The sequence below is a fragment of the Falco biarmicus genome, chromosome 9 (genome assembly GCF_023638135.1).
Source record: "Falco biarmicus isolate bFalBia1 chromosome 9, bFalBia1.pri, whole genome shotgun sequence".
NCBI classification, from domain to species: Eukaryota; Metazoa; Chordata; class Aves; order Falconiformes; family Falconidae; genus Falco; species Falco biarmicus.
In genome coordinates, this window is record NC_079296.1 from 54,700,545 (window position 1) to 54,708,044 (window position 7,500).

At 41.2% G+C, this 7,500-nt stretch overlaps 1 protein-coding gene across 2 annotated transcripts in view; it reads right to left on the reverse strand.

Annotated features, from left to right (window-relative positions):
* Positions 1-7,500, reverse strand: part of EBF3 (EBF transcription factor 3) — a 121,093-nt gene that overhangs the window by 105,586 nt on the left and 8,007 nt on the right. The window lies entirely within an intron of this gene.

Consider the following 7,500-nt stretch of genomic DNA (forward strand, 5'->3'; position numbering starts at 1 on the left):
AAACTCGAGATAGCTACAAAACAAAGAAAGTGAAATTGCCAATGGACCTCTGGAAGTACTTGAAGCAGGAAACCCCCATAACAAAACCGCAGTTATTCAATATTGTAGGGAAAATAGAAAATAGCCCCAAAAATCTCTAGAACTATTTATGGCATTTTTCACGGAGATCGGGCAATGCCCGAGTCAGGACATTTTCCCGGGTCTAAAGTCACTCTCCAATGGAAAAAAAACCAGTTTCGTTGGAACATTTCCCTATCGTTGACTTTCCCCTGCCCCTGTGAAGTCCAGTGGTTGTCAAACACCCAGCCCTCGCCCACCCTAGGAAAGAGTGGAGGGCTGGGCAAGAACTGCGAAATCACTCCCCCCATCTACCTCTTTATACCTCCAGCTACTCTCAGCAGTTATTTGTTTCCAACAGGACAGAGCTCAGCTTAAGTTCACTTTTCAGTTCCCCACGATAGATACGTATATAGCTTAATAACCCTGTTTGGATTAGCTAAAGGAAGCTTGCTGCCCACCAGCATCTCGCGAACCGCAGAAGAACTGCACAAACATAAAGAGGAAATCCTAATCAAATTTGGATTGGTAAAGAGCATTCCTGACAATCCACACAATACCAAGACCAATTCAATTTTATTGGTTGTTATTCCAAAGAAAGGGCACTCACATCTATCCTTTGTGCATTAATAACCTCACTCAAACTAGAGGATTGTGATTTTCTTCTTTTTTTTTTTTTGAGATTGGGGTTTTTGATAGGTCTTGTTGTTTGCTTTATAACTAAACTGAATGTTCTGCGCAGCCACAGGTCTCGGAAGCAAACCAAGCATTTGTTTAAGATTTTCGGTAGTGAGTTCACCTTTTAAATGAGAGCACCACGTTCTTACATACTGTCAAATTAACTTCCAGTGCACATGTCACAGTATAATGAATTTATCTCAAAAGTCAGGCTGGACCTTTGCTTTCTAATAACTCCTGCAGCTTGCAGGTTAATTTTTGTTCTGGTATTCTTTAATTTTTTTTTAATTTTTTTTTTAGAAACTTGTACAAAGTGCAGTGGGAGTTTTACATGGAAGTCGTTGTTTGTGTTCCTACTTTCTAAAAGCCTCCTTAAGCACTGCTGGAGGATTAGGCCAGGTTTCTTTATTTCCTTTCCTACTATTTCTTTATCATTAAGGCCAAGGAGTTTTTAGCGAGCAGAATCCTGCTAATCGCTTGCCCCAGCCCCCATGGCTTTGTTTCTGTCAAAATAGCTCCTTTCAGCGGCAGCGTGGAGCGAGCTGTCTGGGCAAATGAACTGCTCTTTCTCACCAGATGTGTAACCGTGTTTCGTCTTTCACGAGAGACAAGCTGGAGCCGACTCCTTCCGCTAGCTGGGCCTATGCTACATGTCTTACAACAACACAAATGTAAGCCCCTTCCTTTCCACACATGTTAAACTCATTTCCTAGTGAATTATTGGGAAAACACAACACTATCCTTACCGCTGCGTTCAGATGCTGCAGTTTACTCTCTGCACTTCTGGCACCGCCGCCATGTGATGATGGCCTCTGTATAATTTTCTGGCTGTGAAACTTTTGCTGAAAGTATCACAGATTTCCCCCTCCCCCCCTTTTTTTTTTTGTTAATTTGCCTCCAGCCTCAACATACCAGAATCTCCAAACCTTGTGGAACAAATACCTTCCCTTTCTACCTAACAAATGGTATTTGCACTCTGGATTTTTTCCATCTTTGAGAAATAAGGAGAGTTTGTTCAATAACAAAATAAAACCTAAAACTGAGCCAGCCCCATTCTGTTTCAACTGAGCTAAGATACCAAGGAACCAGCGAGTTTGCTTCAGCTTAAAATGTTAATGAACCAAAACAGTTAACAGAAAAGTCAAATCACTGAATCTCATAAAATCCAGAGTACCCCTCAGCCTGTAAAATTCCCCAGCTTCAGATTTTTTTCTAAAGCGCAGTTACATCTTTATTTAATAGGGTATTAATAATGCCAGTATAACGTTGTATTATATACAGTTTTGACCACAAACATTTTTGCAAGATTTGCTGTTAAGATAAACAAACAAGAGGAGCTTGTCCGCTGGCAGCTTGACCCGAGTGAATGGGTTTCATTTTCCTGGAGTGCGAGCCGCGAGCTGCGGCAGGGCTGCCAAGCGCAGGTTGAGCTCCCGCGTCCCCTTCCCCTCTCCCTGCGTGTCAATCACCCCCTGGCATCCCCGGTGACAATTTCCATCCTCCCAGCCTGGAATTTCCACCTCCTCCAGCCCTGCAAAGCACTCCCCCGGCCCTACGAGTAACCCAACACTGCTACTCCTACCCCCGGCCCCCCAAAATATCTCTGCGTTAAAAAAGGAGCCTTATTAAACCCATTTCTACCACTTTGTGTTTCACAGGTTGTTTTTTTTAATTATCTGCTGTCTGAGAGTAATTATTTACTTCCTGGAAGCTCACGTACCAGAACTCTGAGTTTGAAATATTTTTCCATAACCTAATCCAATTCATCAAAGGCATCCTAACAAAATTACAGGCTCTGGCAGTATCTTTGCTTTTCACCTGATAAGGCTGCAACAGAAGCCCAGGATGGTTTGTATCAGGGTACCTCCTGGAGTATAGTTTTTGACAGCTTTGCTTAAATCCCTTCCCCCTCTTTTCCTTTCTCACAAAAGCACGCAATTTTATTATTCCCTCCTACCATAGCCATGCAATGCTTTGGGCTTCAGACAAATAATCGAGTATTATATGGGGCGGGGGGGGTGGGGGTGGGGGGGGTGGGGGGTGAGGAAGTGCAGGAGTCTCATCTAGCACATTTGGGATTTACTTGAGAACAATGGTCTCAAAGCCATACGTGAGCGCATTCCTCCGCTAGCAACCCAGGTATTGCCACAGTTTCATTAGCTGTGGGTTGTGCACTAATTAAGAGTAGGGATTAAGAGGGAACAATGTAAATGCTGTGACTTAGATGACTTAAGGAAAAGAAAGAAGCAGAGAGAAGGAAGCATGTGCAAAGTCCTGTTTCTGGGGTGTCAGTGATCTCAGTGTGGCTGAATTACACAGATTACTTTGATTTGCCATTTTCTTTTCTGTGCATACATGTATTTGAAAAAACAACATGCACCCTGTACTGTGTCCTCTCCTTCCCCAGCATTGGTACTGGTGTTTGCTTTTTACTGGGAGAGAGGTGTTCATACCTGTGCACTTCCAAAGCCAATCTGCCTACACCTGCCTGCAGATGTATCTCTCGCAGCTACACCCGTTAATCCACAATATACCACATTCTTAAGGAAAAAGAAAAAAAAAAATTCACAAAAAAAATAAAATCAATGCCGGGTTTCTGATAGAAATTCTTCAAAGAACCAGTTACCCAGGAAAGTCACAATTTTGTAATATACTCTGAACTCGGTAGCACCAATAGGGCAATGAAAGCAAAAGAGCAGCTGAGTTATTTTAAGGTCTATTCTTCCAGTAGTTGGGCGCACATCTTAAAGAAAAATAAGATTTTTTTTTAAAAATGACACCAAACTGATCTGTTCTCATTGCACTATGCAGATGAAATGACAAGTTGTCATTTAAGAAGTTAATAAACAGTCACCATTTTGCAGGTTATCCAAATGCTACTGAATAGAAAACCTTGGATCCCTAAATGATGTGTAATTAAAATTATTTAAAAAATCCTCCTTGACAGGCCAGGGCTTAGCCAAAATGTAAATGACATTAAAGAAGACAATGAATTTAATTTTATTTAATGTCCCTTTTTGCAGATCCTCATTTACATAGCATTTTTAACAAAAGCGTTGACCTTATAAATGCTGGCATTTGTACAGCTTCTGCAGAGTTGGATTTAATCATGCTTTCGCAAAGCCATAAGGGAAAAAGCTTTAAGTTCTCTGGTTGGATATGGAGTAGGAATAAAAACATTGGGACTGGTCAAATGTTTATCCTCCTTGCTTCTGAAAACAACCTGACAAGAAGATGTAAAGGTCTAGGGAATAACCCATTGCTGTTTGTAAGGCTTGGTAATAATCATACATAATCGTTTGGAAATATAGCTAATAAAAAATATAATGAGTGTTCAGCAAAATCGGCATTAGGCCCAAATTACATGATATTAATACTTGAACAGGTGCAGAAAGGCGCTTTAAATGAGGTAAATGAATAAAATGTCCCAGAGCACAACTGTGTGCACTGACAAAAAGTCAATCACATGAATAATTCAGCGGCCGGGACTGCCAGCAAAGGTCAGCGGCTCTCACCTTTGTGACGGGAAGTGAAAAGAAGCGCTGCTGACGAAAAAACCCCATCGCCCTCCAGCCGCCGCGTCGCAACCCCGCCGAAGGTGTAAACTTGGAGCAGGAAGGAATTAAAGCGCTGCACCGTCAAGCCGGCGTGAAGACAAAAAAAAAGAAAAAAAAAGAAGGAAAAAAGAAGGAAAAAAAACCCCCGAAACCCAGCGTGAACAGTCAACTCGTTTAGGGAAAATAATCTGAAATTACAGCCAGGGAAAGGTTAAGGGGGGTGGCTACCAGCAATGTCAATTATCTACAAAATCTGAGGTCAGTCGAAAAGTATTTTAAGAGCCTACGGGATTGAAATTTTGTAACAGCTGTTAAATATGACAAAACTTTTTATTCCCCCAAACTAAAGCTATTCCAAACTCCGTATGAAAGAAATGGGATAAACAGATGTCTGGCTTCCATACAGGAAAGTAGGACACACTTGGAATGATAAGTCTTCTAAACTCTATAGAATAATGCCAGATTTATTGGGGAGGGGGGTATTTACTACCCACGGAGATGCCAACTAGCAGTAGGACTGTGATGGTACCATCTGGAAACCCGCTGCAGAGCACGCGATCGGTGATGCACTGCGAGCACATCCAGCCCTGCCACCGCTCCGCCAGCGAGCCGCCGCTTCGCGTCCTGGTAGGGAAGTAAGCTGGCCACCCCGGCCACCCCGCCATCGCTCCCTCCCGGCCTCAACAGTTGGACACCCAGCCTTTGGGTACGTTCAAGCCCAAGAAGGAAAAAGAAAGTCGAGAGGATGAGTCTTAGCAGGAATTTCCATACCTTCTCATGAAATATATGATGGTGGCACCAAGGAATTATTTTAGCACAGAGTGTGGTTTTGGTTTAGCAGTTACAGCGGCATCCTGTAATCATTTACAGCCCTTGGAATGTATGGGTGAAATAGGAGAGATTTATCTGTTCATAGTTGTGATATGTAGACAATGGGTGTTCCTAATGAGGAACATCTGCTTTTGTGTTTTCCCAGAAAACATTATTCCACTATGAAAATGATACTCCCGTCCTTTTCAGCAACACCGCAAAGAAAATATGGGCCTTTTCCTTTCTTTTATTTGCTTTTCTTTGGGTCAATCTAATTTCCCAGGGACACTTCTTCTGTGGCATCTTTTTACTGACTGCACTGCAATTTATGATGGGTTTGTTCTTTAATACGTGAGTTACTGTGCTGTATGAATAGCCCCGATATGCCAGAAGATACTTAAATGTATACAGCAATAAAAGTGTATACACTCAGCCATGCTTCGTGAGAAACATCGACTCGACGTAAATAAAAATTCTCAGTGAATTAAAAGGTCACAGAGGCATGCAACACAGAAAACTGCTTCCAAGGCCTCTGGTTTTGTTTTGCCCACTGCAGGATGCAAACGTATAATTACATAAGTTTATTTAAAACACCTTAATTGCTAAGAAATTACTGTTCCTGAGGTGCATAAGGGGGATTTTTTTCCCTCACCCCACCCCCCACCCCGCCACCCCCAGTGCGATAAACAATTCAGACTATCACAGAGACTCCTAGTGTGGGCTGGAACAAATGGGTGGCCATAGATCTCAATTCAGGATTGAATTATTGGTTTGTATCCTGAGGACAAATATGCCTTATCTGGTCAAAAGCTGCTAAATGTATCCAAAGGACAAAAGGATCTAGTGAAGCATATTGTATATAATTCTTTTTTTAAGCCAACTAACCAAGCGGTAACACTTCTTATGGGAAACTGTAAATTGACCCACAAATTTGATGGGGAAATGTTGTTCTGTGATGCTCAAGAGGAAACACAAACCGAAATTCAACACCGACAACAAATTTAGGTAACAAACTGTTAACACACAGGTCGAGCAAGCATAAATACCGGGGATTTAAAATACATGTCAGTTGTTTCAGAGCACTGTTGCTCTTATCGAGCTTTTCCACGTCCGTGCTTTCCTCCTACATTTGCTGCAATTTGCTCGTATTTGCTCGTTACACTCACTAGTTTTTCAAAAACACATCTTGAGAGGAAGGGTGTCATACCAACCTCCTTGCTGAGCCGTATGCAGCATGCAACCAAATTCTCCTAGTATTTTGACATGATAAGTGACAACTCTCTTCAGAGAGGCTAAAACACATGCCAGCCTCATAAAAACCAAATCTTGAAAATTCCTAATGTGGAAGGTGATTAAAATTCCTATAAAATTGTCATATCTTTGAATTTAGAAGCACAGCAGATTTTTCATCAATAATTAAGATCTCTAAAGCATTTATGCTAGGCATAAATGGAGTTTCAATCTTCCTTATTCAAATAAACATGATAAACCCATTAACCAAATGTTTTCTGATTTTTTATACCTTCTCATGCTTCTGGAATATCAAATTATGACATACTTCCGATAGTTTGGGGAAGGTATGAAAGCACTGACATCGTAGTGCTTGTTTCAATTTTGCCAGGCCCACCCCTCACAGAACTGATATGAATTATCTCACAGTGACTCCAGGACGTTATTATGTATACATCATTATAATCCCTAATCATTGAAAAATGTTATGTGTGCTGTGCTTCATTCTGCGTACGGACTATAAACATAAACTACTTGTGCATTTTTCAGCATACATGCAGTAGGCACAAAATGATCACTCTGACCATAGCTCTAAATTAAAGTCCGACCGAGCACTTAATAGCAAAATATTATTCTAATTTTCATTCCCCGTTAATTTTCATCGCTTTCTGGTGTAGTCACACTTTAATGCAATTCACCATTTACATCTGCAAAAGTCACACATATCTCGAAAACTCCGAACAATGAGCATGCCCATAATCCAATAATAAAAATTGTAACACGCTGTCTTGCATTTACTATGCCGCCAAGATTCCTCTACTTCCAAATATTTTTTAGCCAATAAAGCAGAAATAAATCCAGCTCGCAAGGCAACAATCCAGTGCTATATGATTTCCATAGCTAAACCACTAAAGACAAATATAATTATATTGATTTTTTTGTACTTCGAGTTCTATAAAGTGGTGAACCTGTTCTCAATTGCCTGACACAATCCCAGAGTGATGGCAACAACTGGTCAGCCCTATTTGATTACTAATAAGAGAGATGTCCCTTCTGTCAGATACCTCACATTCTCCACTAAGCAAACAGCTATTTCAGCTAGTTAAACATTAGCATTGCTCTCCACTGGTGGTGCATATTTCTTTAGGCTTAACTCAGGGAGTTTTCC